Here is a 17454-nt window from a genome sequence, read left to right on the forward strand (position 1 = left end):
ACTGTGATAGTTAGTGCTTAATTGTGCTTGGCTAATCCCCTGCGCCGACGAAGACGATGAAGGCAGTGACGAGATCTCAATTATGGGTGAATGCTTTCAGCCGCCTTAATTATCCTTATACAAAGCTCCGTAATCAATTACGATATTTTTCGCCCCCTAATTGTTCAATCACAGGTGTTTGGCCGATGATTGTAAATGCGCCTGTTTTATAGCAAGAACAACCACCACAACAACAATTGTTGTGGGCCTCGACTGCACATGCTGAATGAGGGGTTACCAAAAGCATTACACCGTTATCTTCAGACATTTCAATGTAAACAGGCAGCCCAACTCCTAAACTAAGTACTTTTGTTTTCATGACCGCATTCCACGCCCTCCTTCTTTTTTCTGCAATATTGGTTCACGATTTGGGACATCCTGTGGACAAAGATGAGAATGCTATCACTGCAGGAGTGACGGAAGGAAAGAATTTGTTTTGCTGTCACACATGTTATTATAATTTTTTTTTGCGAGAGTTTTTCTTACGGCATAACAGTTATATATACAACATCACATTTGTTTCACGCAGAAACGTCAGCAGCGACCGGTACTGAGGGCCCCATATCCACCGCTGTAGATCAGGGGGTCTCCAAGGATGGAGCCCTGTGCGTCGGAGGTGTTGCAGGCGAGAGGTTTGAAGGGCAGGGCAGGTTCATAGAAGATGGCTCGTGTCGTCCCACACCCGACGACGACGAAGCAGGGGATGGCCCGGACTCAGAGATATCATGGCCGAATTGTAAATACATTGCATCTCTTCGCAAATAAATTGTTGCACCATCAACCCTCGCTGGTCTTGTTTGTCCTGCTGCCACTTAACAATATGGTTCGCGTTTACTTTCTTTGACAATCTCCCGCGTTGGTAAAGAATACGACGACGATTACCACTATCATATATGCTGCAATCATGATGATTTACGTTTACATACCTTCTTATTTAAGACAGGGGCACTGGCGTTGATAGTTTCGTGTCTACTGAACAAGTAAGTAACCGAGCTAACCCGTGATTTCCGGGCTTTTCGGGGTAAACAGCGCTCTGTGAACTGCTGCCGCACATGGCGGCATCACTCCAAACTGGTAAACACTTCTGCTTATAGCACAATGTTTCTGCCTATGTGTGTACCTCGCCATGTATAACCACGCACAGACGACATTATTCCAAACCACATAATTCTGCTTGTAAGCACAAGGTTGCCGTCTGACTTGCTATTCATAACCACGCGCACCGTTACCAATACCGTGGTCGCTAAAGTCGGGCAACATCAGAATGAACTATGCTCTTAATAACACGAACCCCGTACATAAAGACGGTTGGAGAAAGCACCAATCAGGTAAAGCAGAAAAGTATGAATGAGCCTATACAAAAGTAGCCCGGCAGTAGCTTAAGTAAACTTGCTCCAAAAGAACTGCAAGGCGTATACGATGCATCTCTACGAGTCGAACAAAAGGAAAAGGACAGTTTCAGTATGCTGCGAAATGATGCAGGACCAAGCGGCACATGCCGACACGTACTCAAGTCCCAATACCCACAATTGCCGGTGGAGCACACAATACAGCGTGACTATTGAAATAGGCTGACGAGGCAACAATAGGCCTCACCACGCGTCCCAATGAGCAGGGAAGCATGCTCATAAAAATAATGAACCATCAACATACACAACAAAATTTTCTAAATCATTACAGGACACTTTATTGGGAGCGCGCACCGAATCTGGATCACCAGTTGCAGCTCATTTCGATCGCTATAGTCACGCTGAAATTGGGTGCAGTAAAGGCGGTTGCGTGCTTCCCCGGCCATTGGAGAGTTGCTCTTAACCCTTTCGGCCCTGGTGCCGTCATTTGACGACACAACACAAAATATCCTTTAGCGCATTAACAACGAAACCAAAACTGCTAGTTTTCTGGGCAAGGGTTCTTCAATGATGCCTTTTGCGACAGTCATCACCATGGTTGCGCTTTCGCGCCGCTGTACGATATGGAAAAGAAGAAGGTCTAGTGTACCCATTCATTAAGGACCATCATCATAGTCATCATGGAGTATGACGAGGGGGCGGGTGGAGAAACTGAAATCCTCGTTGGTCAGAATGTCTATAAATCTGTAAATAATGGCACTACTATATAGCATTATTTTGTTTCTGTATTATCAGGGTGGCTTAGCTTTCAGGAAAACAAAAAGTAATGTTTTCTACTCTCAGAAGAAAAATTTCAATTGCCTAATGACCCGATAAAATGTCACGCGCGTAAAACAATAAATACTTACACTACCAGCTCAATATTTTGTTTCTACGCTTCTGAGGTTCCAAAGTGTACGAAAAGATGCAGAAAAACAATTTTTGAAATAAGAATTTAACGGCTCATTAATGCAAAAAATATCTTACTATCCACATGCCTACAGGGGCAAGAGGCATCAAAGGTAATAATTGTTTCCCAATAAGCAATTCAATCCAGAAGCTATTTACTCTCGTTTACGTCTTCACGCTGCGCCGATTCCAGTTGGGGGTGCGAGAATACGGATTACACGTCCATCAACGAGGAGGATGTTCAGACAGGTGCACGTGCAGTGTTCTGTCCGCCATGTTGGTGTTGCTCTGAGGACTGCTTAATTCCACGGTGGAGTTTGACGCCCCTGGTCAAAGACCCGAGCCGCAACCCCTCCCAGAAGATTGCCTCAGGTCCGGGTCTCCTTCTCAGAGCCACAACTCCCTGGGCTGAGAAGGCCAAGCACGCCCGCGTCTGAACCTAACCCACAATGCTGCGTGGCGTTCGAACTCCCGTTCCAGCCGCTGCACTGCCGCGGGACGCAAGGCCAGACGCACGGGTCGCCACCCGACCCTCAAGGGTGCCTGGCTTTCAGGAGTCCCGCTCTCGGAGCTTCGGCGCCGTGGACCGACAGGCGAGCGGTGGTCGCCGCCCGACCCACCATAACCTCGCGCTGCAGGCCGGACACCTGGCAGGAGGAGTTCAAGCTGGGAGAAGGAGTTTGAACTGTGGGCCCCGGTATTTCTGTGTTCGAGTACCACACAGGAACCACGCGGGAAAGCGCGACGGAGAAGCTTGCCAGGGTCCGGATACGGGGATCGTACTCGTAACAAGCTGCGCCCCTGTATAAGGAAACAGCGTGACATTCTGCACTCGGTACAAGGGCCAGTTCCTCTGGTGCTACCTCATTCTCGACGAGGGTCGCAAGATCAAGAGTAGAACGAAAACAACAAAAGCTGTGTGTGAAGTTCCCGCAAAGAACAGGCTTGTGCTCGCAGGAACTGCTGCCCAGAACAACCTTCGAGAACTGTGGGCACTTTTCAACTTCACACACCAGTGTTTACTCTCGGGGGCTAAACATTTCAGCTTCAGTATGATGCGTCATTATTATTGTTGATTAATTTATTAACTTGTTTTTAGAACGCGAACTTGCTTTCAGTTTTGTTGCAAATGATGTAGCTAACGTCAATTCAACCTGTCCCCGTTTAAAATATATTAGAAAGAGTTTGTGTCATGTTTTGAAGTGTCTCTGTGTACAGCCGATAATTTATTTCGGTCGTTTACTCTGATTATGGCTTGTTTTGTTCATATCAGAAAGTAATAACTCCGAGTTGTGCTGTTAACACATTGACCACTGTTAGGCCTCAACTGCCTGAAACTTGAGAAATTGCCATTGTTTCGGTTCGTACTTGTGGCAATTAATATATACTGCACAATGCTGACTTCTCTTTTGCACCGTCTGCGAGCAACTGCATGTAAATACCTCTCCGACCTACGGGCGACAAGTCGCTTCTTTTTAGATAAGTGCGAGGTGAGCGACGTGCTAAAACACGTGTAACTTCAACTAACATCATCATCATCGATGGCGGCTATAGTTAGGGCTCCGGGTTTTTGGATTAATCCGAAAAAAAAAATGAGAAGAACACTCGCAGGGGAAACTTTTGACAATTCGAATTTATCCGATAAACACCGATTTTTGAGCACATGGACAGTGATGTTCCGTACTGAGGATAAAAATTCCCATTTGTACGCTCGGAAATTTTCTATTTTTAGTATTTTTTCGCCGCAGGATTCTCAAGAACTCCCTGCGAAATTCCTCGCTGATAAGTCTTTACGTGGTTTCCTGTTCGTACCCGCCGCGGTGGCTCAGTGGATATAAGGCGTTGCGCTGCTGAGCCCTAGGTCGCGGGTTCGATTGCCGGCCGCGGCGGCCGCTTTTCTGATGGAGGCGAAAAGTAAAAAAATTCACAGCATATCCACGGGGTGAATGATGAGTGGGCGAAGCTCCTGAGGGGAAATCATCGGTAAAACCGTGACTCTTCAGTGAAAGTTCGCCCACTACATCTGTGTCCGAACGTAACGTCTAGAAAGTCTCGCTTAAACCGCGCGTCGGCACCTTGGGGCTGAGCTCGCCTGATGCGTTTTGCAGACGCCTCACGAGCTCTCACTGCATCGGGGTCTGCCTGCCGATACGCGCGCTTTCTCGCCGCTTCCCGTTCTCTGACGTTTTGGAGATCCTCTTCGCGCCGCAGCCGTGCAGCTTCGCGTACGGCAGGGTCCTCGCGCCGTTGCCGTGACGCTTGGGCCTCTCGTTCTCGAACGCTGGGATCTTGGCGGCGTCGTCGCGCAGCCAGACGACACGCTTCGGCCTCCCGCTCTCGTACGGCAGGATCTTGGCGGCGGCGTCGCGCAGCTTCACGGAGCGCTTCTGCCTCGCGGGCTCGCACATCTGCAGCCTTATCCATCGGGCGACTCCGAGCGCGCGCCAACAGCGAACGGATTTTATTACAACGCTCCCCGCCATCTAGTAAACAATCCAAGAACTAAACTAGAGGTAGCCACGCCATCTAGTAAACAATCCAAGCGCATCTTTTCATCATATACAAGTACCGCCATCTAGTAAACAATCCAAGAACTAAACTAGAGGTAGCCACGCCATCTAGTAAACAACCCAAGAACTAGAGGTGGCTACATACATACGTCGAGGATGGACAGACCCACGCCTTAAGGAGCTTCGCCCCTAAAACGCCAGTGTGTACAAGATTTCGGCGCACGTTATAGATCCCCAGGTCGTCAAAATTAATCCGCAGCCCTCCACTCCGGCGCGCCTCATCGCCTGCGTTGCGTCGGCGCGTACTCTATCAATCAATCGTTTCCTGTTCCAGTTCCGGCGTTAGCCGGCTCCACCTGTGTCTACTTTACGTATACCCTTCCGGGCGCAGACGCCGTTCAGAGAATCAGAGTTTCAGTGTGAACGAAATTCTACTAGATCTTCCGCGCAGCAGCATTTGACCATGAATTCCACGTTTTGTACCAAACAGCATGCTCATTTTGTATGCGAAAGTTCCAAGTTAAAACTGCCCCTTTGAAAAAGAACAAGACATGTTGGGAAATTGAGGTAATTTAGCTCAGCGCCGGTGCTGATGGTGCCATCTCCCGTGCACACCACGCGGACTTCGGCGCGCCCGAAATACATTTTTGTATATTGCACAGGAATGCATGCAAACAGGCTTCAGACCTTCAGCCGCCGCCGCTTCGTGTTTTACTAGCTGTTCCTCACGGAGTATTCTTTCCTCTATGCTCTCTACTGTTTTATGAACTGGATTGGAAGCAGTCTTAGATGCTTGTGGCTTGAGAAAACACAACTGCGGATATTTTAACATAAAACCGACGAAGTGTAAAAAGGGATCTCTTTAGAAGAAAAGAACATCAATGATGCGCGGTCTGGTTTACAGACTATATTTTCCTTTTCTCTCAACATCTCCTAAAATTCCCTGCATCAGTTAAAGATTCCCTTTTTACCTTTTGGCCAAAATTGCGACCAGAAATTCCCCGAAAAACGGAAAATTCTCTGTGCGGAACATCACTGCAGACGGGGGCAAAAAATTGACGATCGAACTTCGCAGTTTACGATATCCGGTAGGTTATCAGCTCCGTTCGCACTTTTCAGCTATTACTACGGATGACCGCCGGTCTTACAAGGATACATTTTCAAGCTCAGTACACTTGAGTAAAGACAAGGGTTATCTACGCTGATCTCGTTGGACACGAAAAGCTGCGACATCACGTGCTTGAAAGCGGTCATTTATAAATCGGTCGGTTTGACCGGTATAAACTTTGCAAGCTACCACAGCTACGCAATAAGTAACATTGTTGAGCCCCTCTCGTCTTGGAGAACACCGAGCAGCGGTCAGTGTTTTCTCGCTACGCGCTGAGGCTTCTCGCTCTACCCATTTCTTGGGCAAACGTTGTAATTGCATTTGCTAGGCTGAGAATCATAAATTGAAAGGAACGCGCTTCCATCAGCGACGAAAATCTCGTAAAGTAAGCTAGCGTGTATTACATCATGCTTTAAGGCGGTAATAGGCGAAACCTAGATGTTTCGTCCTTAACTATTCGTGCTTGCGTTCACATGCGTCTGTGCCATTCATGCCTTTGTGACAATAAATATTTGCTCCGAGCGTGCTGAGGTGTTTGTGTTCAGATATCATTTCACCCATGACTTGGAGTATTTAAAATACAGCGGAATAAAATTTGAATTTCGGAGAATTGGATATTTACAAGATGTAAACTCCGAAAAGCACCGAAATTTCGCTAAAAAAATGAAATCCGAATTTCGCCAAAGTTAAACGCCGAAAACCCGGATCCTTAGCTTAGTTGGTGGTAAAAGCTGGGATGCGTAGTTTAGCGAGAGAAAGAGAGAGAAGAGAGAAAGAGAGAGAAGAGAGAAAGAGAGAGAGATAACTTTATTCTGTAAAAAACGAACAGAAAAGAAAGAGCGCGTGGTCGGATACCTGATTTCAGGATCCCGTTGAGTTGGGGCAGCGGAAGCAAGCAGAAAAGACGCGATAGATTACGTAATTCGCAACGTGCTGCTAAAAAGTTACATCTATTGTTAGATAGATGTAACTACTGAATGTACTTTTGCGCTGGCCCGTCCTCTCGTGCGCTGGAGGACTGCCGGGCTGCAATGAACTTCCATGGACAAGAAGGCTTTTTTTTTTTTTTTTACAATAAACAATTTCTCTCTTTTTTTTTTTTTTTTTTTTTTTGTCTTTCAAACTCCCCGCGCTTGGCTTATTGGCTTACCTACCCTCTTGTGTGTTGGAAAGCACCCCCTCTCAACGAAGGCCGCTGAAGTGTTCTTTACGACCCGCGAATGTTACTTCCTTCTTTTTCTTTTTTTCAAACTCTGCGCGCCGCTCGTTCGCTTTGGAAGCCCTACGTCCCGTGCGTTAGAAAACACCCCCTCGGCGCGAAGGCCTCGCAAGCGTTTGGCTAGACCTGCTATCGGTTATACCCGCTAGACCGACGAATGGTGAGTATTCTATGCTTAGCTTCAACAAAAAAAAAAAAAAAAACTTACTAGGTTCTGGTGTGCTCCCAAGAAGTTAACCTTGAATGTCGTCACCTTGCTACAGTAAACAAGTTCACTGTAACCGTTTGCAATGTCAGTGGCGTTACTGAGAAGTGCGGTGCGACACCACGTCCAAGGCTGCGCCTCTCACCCCGCGTCCACACTTCGTGACATCACGGACCTACAGAAGATCGAATGCCTCGGTCCCTTTCAGTTTAATCACCTATGGATGGTGACATTCACATCGGAAGCGGACATGGAGGAGCTGGCAGCACGCACGGAGATAACAGTGAAAGGTAGGCGGTGCCTTGTGATCAACCCCAACCGCCGAGAAATCGCGGTAAGGGTGCACTGGGTACCGCCAAAAGTCCCAGACGAGCTGCTCATCCGGCAGTTCGAACGTTTTGGCCGAGTGCAAAGAGTGGTTCGTGAGGGGTGGCAGAAATCCGGCCTCACGCACATGACCGGCACCACGAGGATCTTCCACGTGATTCCCTCAACCCCGACATCCCTGGAGGCGATCCCTCATCAGGCGACTCTCAACGGTTGCCCCATTCTAATCGAGGTGCCCGGACGGCCGTCGCTCTGCCTCCGTTGCTACCACACCGGACACTATCGGAAAAACTGCTCAACTCCATGGTGCCGCGCGTGCCGTGCTTACGGGCATCACGAAACTAACTGCACGCAGTCGTACGCGTCCAGAGCGAAGCAGAGAGCGCCCGCGAGGAATCTCGAGGAGTACATGGACGCCGATGACATGGCGGCGATGATGAGCACCGAGGGACCTGAGGCAGCCGCTCACCCACCAACCCCTCTCCAGGCATCCCCGCACGTGCCTTCGCCTCCAGTCAACACCGACGTTCCGGCGCAAGAAGCAGGCCAGCTACACGAGGCAGAGGGGAAGAGAGAAGAGAAGAGCGAAGACAACGAGCCGTCCGGCCTCCGACCCTCAGTCAGCTCCGAGCCCAACGCGCACGCCGAGAGAGGGAACGGAAACGAGACACACCGCCCCCCACCCCTCGCAGCCGGGATTACCGCCGACAGGTCGGTGGGAACAAAAGGGACAGAGGAGAATGCCAGCAGCGTCGACGACGTTCGCCCCCTTCCCCCCGAGGCGACCGGCAGGCAGAAGGAACCACAACGAGGCCGCCCTAACACCAGGAAGCAAGTGGCCCCTTCCCAAACGCCTTGCAAGGAAAAGGAGGAGACGCCAGCGATGCCGAGCGTGAGTAGAGAAATGGTCAGCGACGGGGCCCACGAGAGCGGCGCGCCCCGTGAACTCAAGGAAACGGTCTCGGAGCGGGGTGGCGAAGCTTCCCTGACCAACGCCAAGCCCGCGGCGGACGACGAGCAGCGGAGTGAGGAGGCGAAACCCGCCGACGTTGAGGGAGAGGAGGCGGCCCTCCTGAGCGACCAGCCAGGAGGGACCAGCTGTGACGACGCGGACGACGAGCTCCCGACGAAGGCCGCCGCAGCATCGCGCAAACCCGATAACATCACGGGAGTTGAGACTCGGCGGAAGGCACGCGGGAAACACGGCGGTGCAGTCACCAACAAACCGAGCCATGGAGATACCGGGTCAACGACCGCTGGGGGAAGCTCGACTAACGGACGGACTTGACGCCCTGACCGGTAAGCGCTTTTCACACCATGGCATCACACCAGAACGCAGTCACGCTTGCCACTTTAAATGTGGTAAGTCTAACCTCACAGAAAAGGAAACATTGGCTAGTTGACCTCCTGAATGAAAAAAAAATAGATGTGGCCTTTTTACAGGAAACCAAAATTGCCTCTCGAGAGGACGCTCAAAATTTTGTACGATTTTTCGGCCACCAGTTCTGGTGTTTTTACACCCTCACACCCACCCGAGCGGGTGGTACCGCAATTCTAATCCGGAAACACGAATTCTTAACAGTAATCGACTGCGAGCTGGCGAAGGACGGACGCTTTTGTTCCGTCGACGTCCTGGTGGGAGGGGAGCTTACACGCTTTGTGTGCGTCTATGCGCCTAATGATACGCAGGCGCGGACCGACTTCTTCTCTTCTATTCGGGACATCCTAGTGGTCCCGGGCCGTGTTGTCCTAGCGGGCGACTTTAACTGCGTTGTAAACGCCAGCGACAGAGCAGGTGCTAAGGGTGTAGTGGACGCGTCAGCGCGGATTTTGAAAGCGGTCCTTCGAGAGGGCGACCTGGCTGACGTGGCCCTTCAGCGTGGGTGGTCAACCACCCGCTTCACTAGATGGCGAGGCACGTCACAGGCCCGCCTCGACCGGATTTACTTGACGGGGGACGCGTTGCCATTAGTGATCGATTACGCCGTCACTCCTGTCGCGTTCTCGGACCACGGCTTGGTGACATGTACCATCCGAGCTGAGCGTGAAATCAGAAAAAAAGCCGGCAGCCGTTGGCTGATGAACTCCACGGTCCTCGAACACGCGTCCTTCGTCGATCGCGTAAGAGGTGAAATTGAAGCAATGAGCACTGCGCCCATTGATGGAGCTGCGTGGGAGCGCTTCAAACAGCATGTCAAAGATGCAGCAATCACAATCGGGCGACAAGAGGCGAGAGACAGAAGGGCGAAAGTAAATCGACTGGTGGAGTGCCTGCGCTCCCTCGTGGAAGCGGACGAGGAGAGGCCGGGGGAATTCTCTGAAGACATCCGTAACGTGAAAAACGACATCCGCGCTGAGCTCGAAAAACGGTATTGGGGGGCTCTTGTGCGGAGCAGGGAGCAACGAGTGGAGTCCGAGGCACAGCCATCGAAGCTTTTCGGCGCCTTCGAACGAGCAAAGACCGCCACTAAAAGGATTCCCGAGGTGAACCATGCCGGTGGTCTTGCTAGTGGGAGCGAGGAGGTGGAGACGGCCTTCAGTGAATACTACGCAAGGCTGTTTTCCCCGCACGCTCATCTTGAGGCTCCTCCACCGGAAGTCACAGGCGCGCTGCCAACGGTTGCAGAGGACGTAAAGGCCACAATAAACGAACCCATATCGGTAGAAGAGGTCAAGCGCGCGATCAAGAAACTCTCAAAGAATAAGTCACCGGGGCCTGACGGCATAATCTCGGAATTCTATCAGGTGTTTCGTGAAGAGATCAGCCCGGTATTGGCGGCGGTCTTTGAAAACATCAAAAGCACAAAACTGCTACCACCCTCCATGCGGAGCAGTAACTTAGTACTCATTCCCAAAAAAACCTCCCATAACACAACACCCAACGTGGAAGACTTCAGGCCTATCAGTCTTCTTTCCACCGACTATAAAATCCTAGCCCGCATCCTGGCCCAACGCCTCGAGACAGCCCTGAGTAGTGTTGTGGGTCCTCACCAGACGTGCGGGTTTAAGGGACGCTCCATCAACACCAACCTGCACCGCATGCGGACCATCTGTGAGGTGGCGGAATCAGGCATTCACCCCTTAGCTGTCCTACAACTCGACCTTAAAAAGGCCTTCGACCAGGTTGACCACGCCTTCCTGTTCACGCTCCTCGGTCAATGTGGGGTAGGGGATACAATGGTCGAGTGGATAAAAATTTGCTACACCGCCATCACCACCAGCATCATCATAAACGGGGAGGTGGGGGCGCCCATCGACATCGGAAGGTCAGTCAGGCAGGGCTGCCCTATGTCCCCGATCCTTTTCGCATTGTATATTGAACCACTTTGCAGGATGGCAATAGCGTCCAAGTCAACCAAAGGTTTGGTTCTCGGCGACGAAGAGCTCAAGGTGTTGGCCTATGCGGACGATGTTGCGTTTGTGTGCTCCTCGAGAGAGCAGGCAGGGGAGGTCGTCGCACTGGCTGAGGCATTTTGTCGATTCTCGGGGGCCCAACTCAATCTTTTGAAATCAGAGGGCGCATGGCTAGGGGAATGGCCCACCAAACCACAACAACTCTACGGAGTTCGATGGAGGGAGGGCATCACCCGCTACCTCGGGGTAAACCTAGAAAACCGCACAGCCACCGCCCCCAGGTGGCAGACGAAACTGGCAGCTGCTGGAAGGAACTTGGAACCCTGGAGAGCGCGACATATTGCCCTTTTCTCTAGGGCACATGTCTGCAACGCCGTGGTATACCCAGCCATCTTGTACGCGGCCCGAGTCTCGACCATTGACGCAGGCTCAGTGGCCAAGTTACATCGGTTGTTCGCTGTTTTCGTCTGGCGATCCACGTATGAGCCCATGCGCCGCACCAACGTTTTCTGGAGCGCTGAAGCCGGGGGGCTAGGGCTCGTTAATTTAGAGCTTAAACTAACCGTGCAACGATTTTTGTACTTCCGAGATCACCGAGATGGCTTCCTCCAGGCGGCAGTGCAAAATGTAGGCGCGTTGCACCTCGCCCCTTGGCTCGCAACAACAGCGGCGCTCCTAGGTGGTGCCCGTGCAACAGGTTTTTACAGAGAAGTGGCGGGGGCGGTGGCCCTCTTACAGGAGCGCTTCTCGTGGGAATACCTCTGCTCAGTGAAACCAAGGAAGCTGTATTGGGACCTCGTAGAGCAGACCCTCCCACCGCCCATGTACCGCCTGCCACCCCTTGGTCGGCCGAAAAGTGACGTCCTGCGGCGAGTACGGAAGCTCCCTATCCCGACTGGCTCGAAGGACTTTTTCTTCCGCTTTCACACGTGTATACTGCCTACAAAGGCAAGACAGGAGGAACGCGGTTTTTTTTTGCCAGGAGGGGCCAACTGTCTGCTGTGCGGAGGGAGGGAAACTGCCGAGCACGTATTCATGGACTGTAACACGGCGTTCTACTTCTGGGATGAGCTGCAGTGCTCCTTCAACACGCGCTGGAGAATCACTTGGACAAATCTGAAGTTCCTAGACGCGGCCTCGGAACGCCCGCTCCTTCGCGACTGTGTCCACGTAATAGGGCTCCACTCGCTATGGAGGGCGAGAGTCGACGCCGTCGAATGTACTGAGCGCCCCCGACCGGCGTGGCGACACTTCGTCCAAAAGGCACAATGGGCAATTGCCGCCCTCGACGGGGATGAGGCAGACTCCGAGCTACGCGACGCACTGGAACGGGGAACGCGAGCACTCATGGATTTCAAGTCACAACAGCAGAGGAGATGGGACGCAATTTGAGGGCTAGCCCCGGGTAACGCTGGTGTCCAGTTATACCAAGAAATGGCTTTACCCAAGACCTCTGATTTCTCCCTTCCCTCTATCCCGTTCACTTCAAACTTTGTGCAATGACACAGTAGCCCTGTTGGCAACCTCTCTTGCTTAAGTTTCACAAACGCTCTGTGACTTCGCGGACAATACTCCCCGATTGGCTTACAGTTACTTGGCAAAGCATCCTGACCCTCTCCTCGCATGATAGCCGATCGCCTCATTTTTATGTTTAAGTGGAGCCATGTTCTGATGCGCTCGGAAACCACTGTAATCACTGCATACTGTTCTGTATATATTTGTAAATAAAGTTATTGTTACCAAAAAAAAAAAAAAAAAAAAAACCGTGGTGTAGCGGTTATCACGTGCGCCTCACACGCGCAAGGTCCCCGGTTCGATCCCGGGCGGAAACAAGTTTTTTTTTTTTTTTTTTTTTTTCATGCGGGGCTGTTATTTCGTAGAGTCGAGGAGAGACCTGAGCATCAGTGGAGGCTAGGTAATGCAGTTACAGTGGTCACAATCACGCAAGCAATCAACATGCAACTAGTCCTTTTTAATTTTACTGGAACCATTAAAAATCAAGCAGTGCGCCTGCATCGTAGAACATGAACCATTTGTAATCATCGTGTCTATTTTGAAAGGGAGGTCTCATTAGGCGGCTGGTTGATTTAATCTTGGGGACAAAAGTTCAGGGCGCTGTGTTCCAAAAAGTAAAACCGACGTGGAACCATCTTCTGTTGCACGTTGTGTTGTTCATAACCGCATTAGAATACATTTAGTCTTGTATTCCTGACCAGTAAAACGCAATTCGAAACAGTGCTTTACGAAAAGAAAAAATCCAGCAGCCCCTGGGGCTCAGTGACTGCTTTCCCCTCAACCCCCCCCCCCCCCCCCAAAAAAAAAAAGAAAAGAAAAAGAATGGTGCATGCACGATGTCGCACCTTACAAACAGCTGTATTGCCAGTCGATCGACAACTTTGCAGAACAGTGTTGACTCCAGTGCCACAAAGAAGCTTAAAAAGCGAATTACCTGATTTTGAGAAAATTCCCAAGGTGGAGTATGTTTATGTCACCGTCCCCTTAATACGGTGCACTGTCAGAAAATATGGGGAGTCGACTCAAGAGAGCCAACAAACCCCACCGAATCTACAGGGCACAGATGACAAAGGGGGTGGCCGTCTGATGTGCGGCTTTCGCCAACCAGAGCGGCAAGAACGAGCAAGAGCCTTGAGCGAAAACAGCACAAAGACTTGTATTTAGACAGGCAAAACACTGCACACGCACGAGGTAACGAATCGTTAATGACAGACAAGTTAGATCGAATTCAAACACGAGAACAAGTTCAAAATTAGACAAAATGATGAGAACAAGAGCGTTAACAAATGGATATTACGAAGTGGAGCAGTTAACAAAAAAAAAAAAAACGAACAGTTCGATGCATATGAGAGACAGAGTCCCACAATATTCACCGACCGGGCCGGACGATGCACCGCTGTCGGAGGCTATTCGGCTACCTGGGAAGCGTAACTTCGTTGTAGGCCAGGCCGTCCGAGACGATCACGGTGAATCGAGGCCCGGGAGTTCGTTGGAGTTCTCCAGGGCGCGGGTCGCCGATGGTGTGATGCACAAACTGGCAGGTGCCGTTGTCACATCACGACTTCCCAACATAGCTGGTTTGCTTAGGCGCGGCTTCTCTTTATATAACCACGCTGGCGCGGAGAGAGAAGACACAACACACAACGCGCCCGCCGCCGTCAGTGAATAACTTCCATCTTTCTCCCTTCTAGATTCGTCGGAGCGCTTTAGCACTGGCAAGGCCACTCGTTGCTCCTCGAGAGTGCTCGAAGCTTCGGTGTAAGCTGAGCGGCGGAGCTTTTATTTTGCTATTTTCTTGCCGGCGAGCCGGCAAGTGGTCGTGTTACCGCCTCTTCGTTCGAGAAAGTTCCAGAATTGTCTCGGGGCGAATAGAACCGAACTGAATGAATCGGACGTCTTTAACACGAATTAGGCGCTGTGCAAAAAAATTAAAAAAAATTATACGGTATTTTTAGACGTCGTACGCTCGGGTTTGTGACAGTTTAGGTAAAGGAAAATTTGACATCCACCTCAATGCAGCCCTTCGGCTACAAAGGAAAGCTGCACCGCTTTCGTCCTGGTACATGATTCGAACCCTAAACCACCGCCTAACCTGGGAAGTCGTTGTACCAACTGAGCAAACCAGGAGGCTAGCCGTTTGTTACGCGAGAGCGGATTGATCAACGATTCGAAGTGATGCAGCCGTAGGGCTGCATTGAGGTGGATGTCAAGTTTTCCTTCGCCGAAATGAATTACCTGAGTGAAGGGGGGAAAACTTTATTTTGAGCCTGGTGATTTGTATAAGTACACACTAAACAAGGAAAAGGTTTAAGACGCTCCCGCGCGGCAACATACCTCCCGATCGCTTATCTTGAATATCTTGAATTGTCTTGACTAAATCTCGACTATTTATCTTGAAATTGACGGCCAAACGTCACTGAGCAAGGTGCAAACAGGATGGGTAATTGGGGGATATTGTGTGCTTGCATAGCGGGGAGAGAGAGAGAGAACAACTTTAATGTGTGCCCGGTGGGAAAAGGAAGAGGTTGGAGATCCTCCAGCAGCGAAGGACAAGGAGAACTAAATGAGGCGAAACAAAACAAACCGGACAGTGTTTCAATATTATCAAAAAGGCTAATGTGACCTAGAGGACATAGTGATAATAGCATAGACTCAATGACATAAAGAAAATTAGCACTTTGTGTCGTGTGTTCTCTTCCGTTTGTCACCGTATTTTAGCGCAAGTGAACGTACAGTGTGTACGAAATCACCGAAATCTTGCCGGGCCTTAACACACACAGAAAAGTCCGACGACACGTGAGCTCTTCTTGTGGGTTCTGAATGCGAAAGCATTGATGTCCTACAATTGAACGTCTGAGACTATCTGCTTCCGCCCCTGGCTTCGTTCTCGTTCTTCGTTCTCTGGCCGCTTCGGACGCTTTGCTTCGCGATCGCGCGTTAATTTCGCCCCTGCACGTTCGGGCTACGCCCGTTCTACATGGTGCGATTTTCCCTGTGAATTCGCAGATGCGGCGCCGCTCGTGCGGCAAAACGACCTTTTTTCGTTGCTGCGGCAAAGTGCCAAATGTTTGGAACGGTCGAGCATCTCCCGTTTACTGCAATGCAGTCTAAAGCAACATGCCCAGGAAGTAAAATAAAACCCTTTTTTTTCACAACAAGATTTGCTCTCGGCCGGTCTGCAAACAACGTGCCTCTGAAGTGCGAAAATCGCGACGTTCGCAGGCCATGTAACGACATTTGCAGGCATTGCGAACTTCGCGAGTGCGAATGTTTTGTTCCACCGAATTCGCAGACGAAAGACGCACCATGTAGAACTAGCTTCACTGGGTGTTGAGAGAGTTCACGATGGCGGCGGATTTCACTGCATGTATTTTCGCTAGTTCGACTGCGTTCTTCCGCTCCCCTACTTCATTTGCGGTGAACTGGCGTGAACGGCCACTTTCCGCTACTGTCGACTATAAGCTCGAACGACTCGTGCATTTCAACGCGTCATAGACGCGCAGTCTACGAGCCATTTCGCTGCTCCTGATGCTGACGCCAAGCCAGGACTTTGCCCTCAATGTGCTGTTCAATGCTTTCGCATTAAAAGGAGTTCTCTCCTTGCGGGTTTGATTGATTGATTTGATTTTAGGGTGTACACGCCGAAGCTGCACGTGGGCTATGAGGCGCACCGTAGATGAGGGCTCCGCATTAATTTAGGCCTCCTGGAGTTCTTTAACGTGCCCCGAAATCTCGACATGCGGGCGTTTTTGCTTTTCGCCTCCATCAGAAAAGCGGCCGCTGTGGCCGGGATCGAACCCCCGTCCTTAAGCTCAGCAGCACAACGCCTTGCCCCTGAGCCGCGCGACCGGTGCAATTTTCATTCCGGCTTCGAATACCGTGGAGATCATTTCTATCCAGTATAGGCTGATAAGTTGCTATTATTGACAATTTCATTCTTAGAACTTGTGTCAAAAGTGTCTACACAAGCACACGTTCGCAACAGATTGAATTATTTGGGTGCGTAAATTCACCGTGTATTGCGGATTCATGGTGGGAAGGCATTTGGCACCGGAAATGAGCATTACGTGCAATGGAGTTAATATAATTAATATAGGTCTAAATTTAACGGCCGGAGATACCGACTGGTGTACGCCGCTGCAAAACTGTAGAACTGTCTTATTTCAGAATGTAAATCCCGAAATGTAAATTATAGACACCCAATATCTCTCTTTCTTCTATCTTTTTTTCGGGTGCAAATTTGTGGAACATGGATTCTTATTTCTGGTCAAATGACGCCAGCTCAGAAGTTATGCCCTTTCTGGGCTAAAATCGGCATTCCGTAATTATCTTCTGAAAACAAACATTTTTGGTTCGCCAAAATAATATTGTTAATGTGCCTATCGGGAGAAAGCAGAATGCTAACAAGTCAGTATCTACGCAAATCGTTCGTGCTTTCTTTTTCATAGGTAGCCCTGACTGTATAGCCATATAATTATATCAGAAAATATCTGTTTATCTACAGTTAATGAGTCATGTAGGGCCAACGTTGTAGGTGGCAAAGCAGCGTGCATATGAGCCGTTCACAGCCATTTTTCCACTTGCAGGTCTTAAAAAATTGAAATGGTTGCTGGATACGAGTTGCCTAATCTTTCAAGCGCACGTGCGGAATATGCTCGCAGGCGGTCACTAGATATTGAATTTCCGGAGGACACGTCTCGATATTAAGTTTCCAGTCGCCAACAAACAGCAGCTGGATGGCTTCCCTCTTTTAGAGTGTCTACACTACAAAGATTTTTTTCCTATGTTATTTAGACGCGCCAACGTTCCCGTCGTGCACCTATCGCAAGGCGCGATGTTTGCTCACGCTCTTGTATGCATATAGGGTGCTTCATTTTCGG

General features: G+C 50.1%; 1 protein-coding gene and 1 non-coding gene across 2 annotated transcripts in view; one reads left to right on the forward strand and one right to left on the reverse strand.

The window, feature by feature from the left end:
* Nucleotides 1–17454, reverse strand: part of LOC144179907 (uncharacterized) — a 518871-nt gene that overhangs the window by 181096 nt on the left and 320321 nt on the right. The window lies entirely within an intron of this gene.
* Trnav-cac (transfer RNA valine (anticodon CAC)) lies at nucleotides 12822–12891 on the forward strand. Its single transcript has one exon. It is a non-coding gene; the product is annotated as a tRNA-Val (tRNA).

This window comes from Haemaphysalis longicornis, unplaced genomic scaffold, assembly GCF_048455015.1.
Source record: "Haemaphysalis longicornis isolate Haplotype H1 unplaced genomic scaffold, Haemaphysalis longicornis Haplotype H1 scaffold_4, whole genome shotgun sequence".
Lineage (NCBI taxonomy): Eukaryota > Metazoa > Arthropoda > Arachnida > Ixodida > Ixodidae > Haemaphysalis > Haemaphysalis longicornis.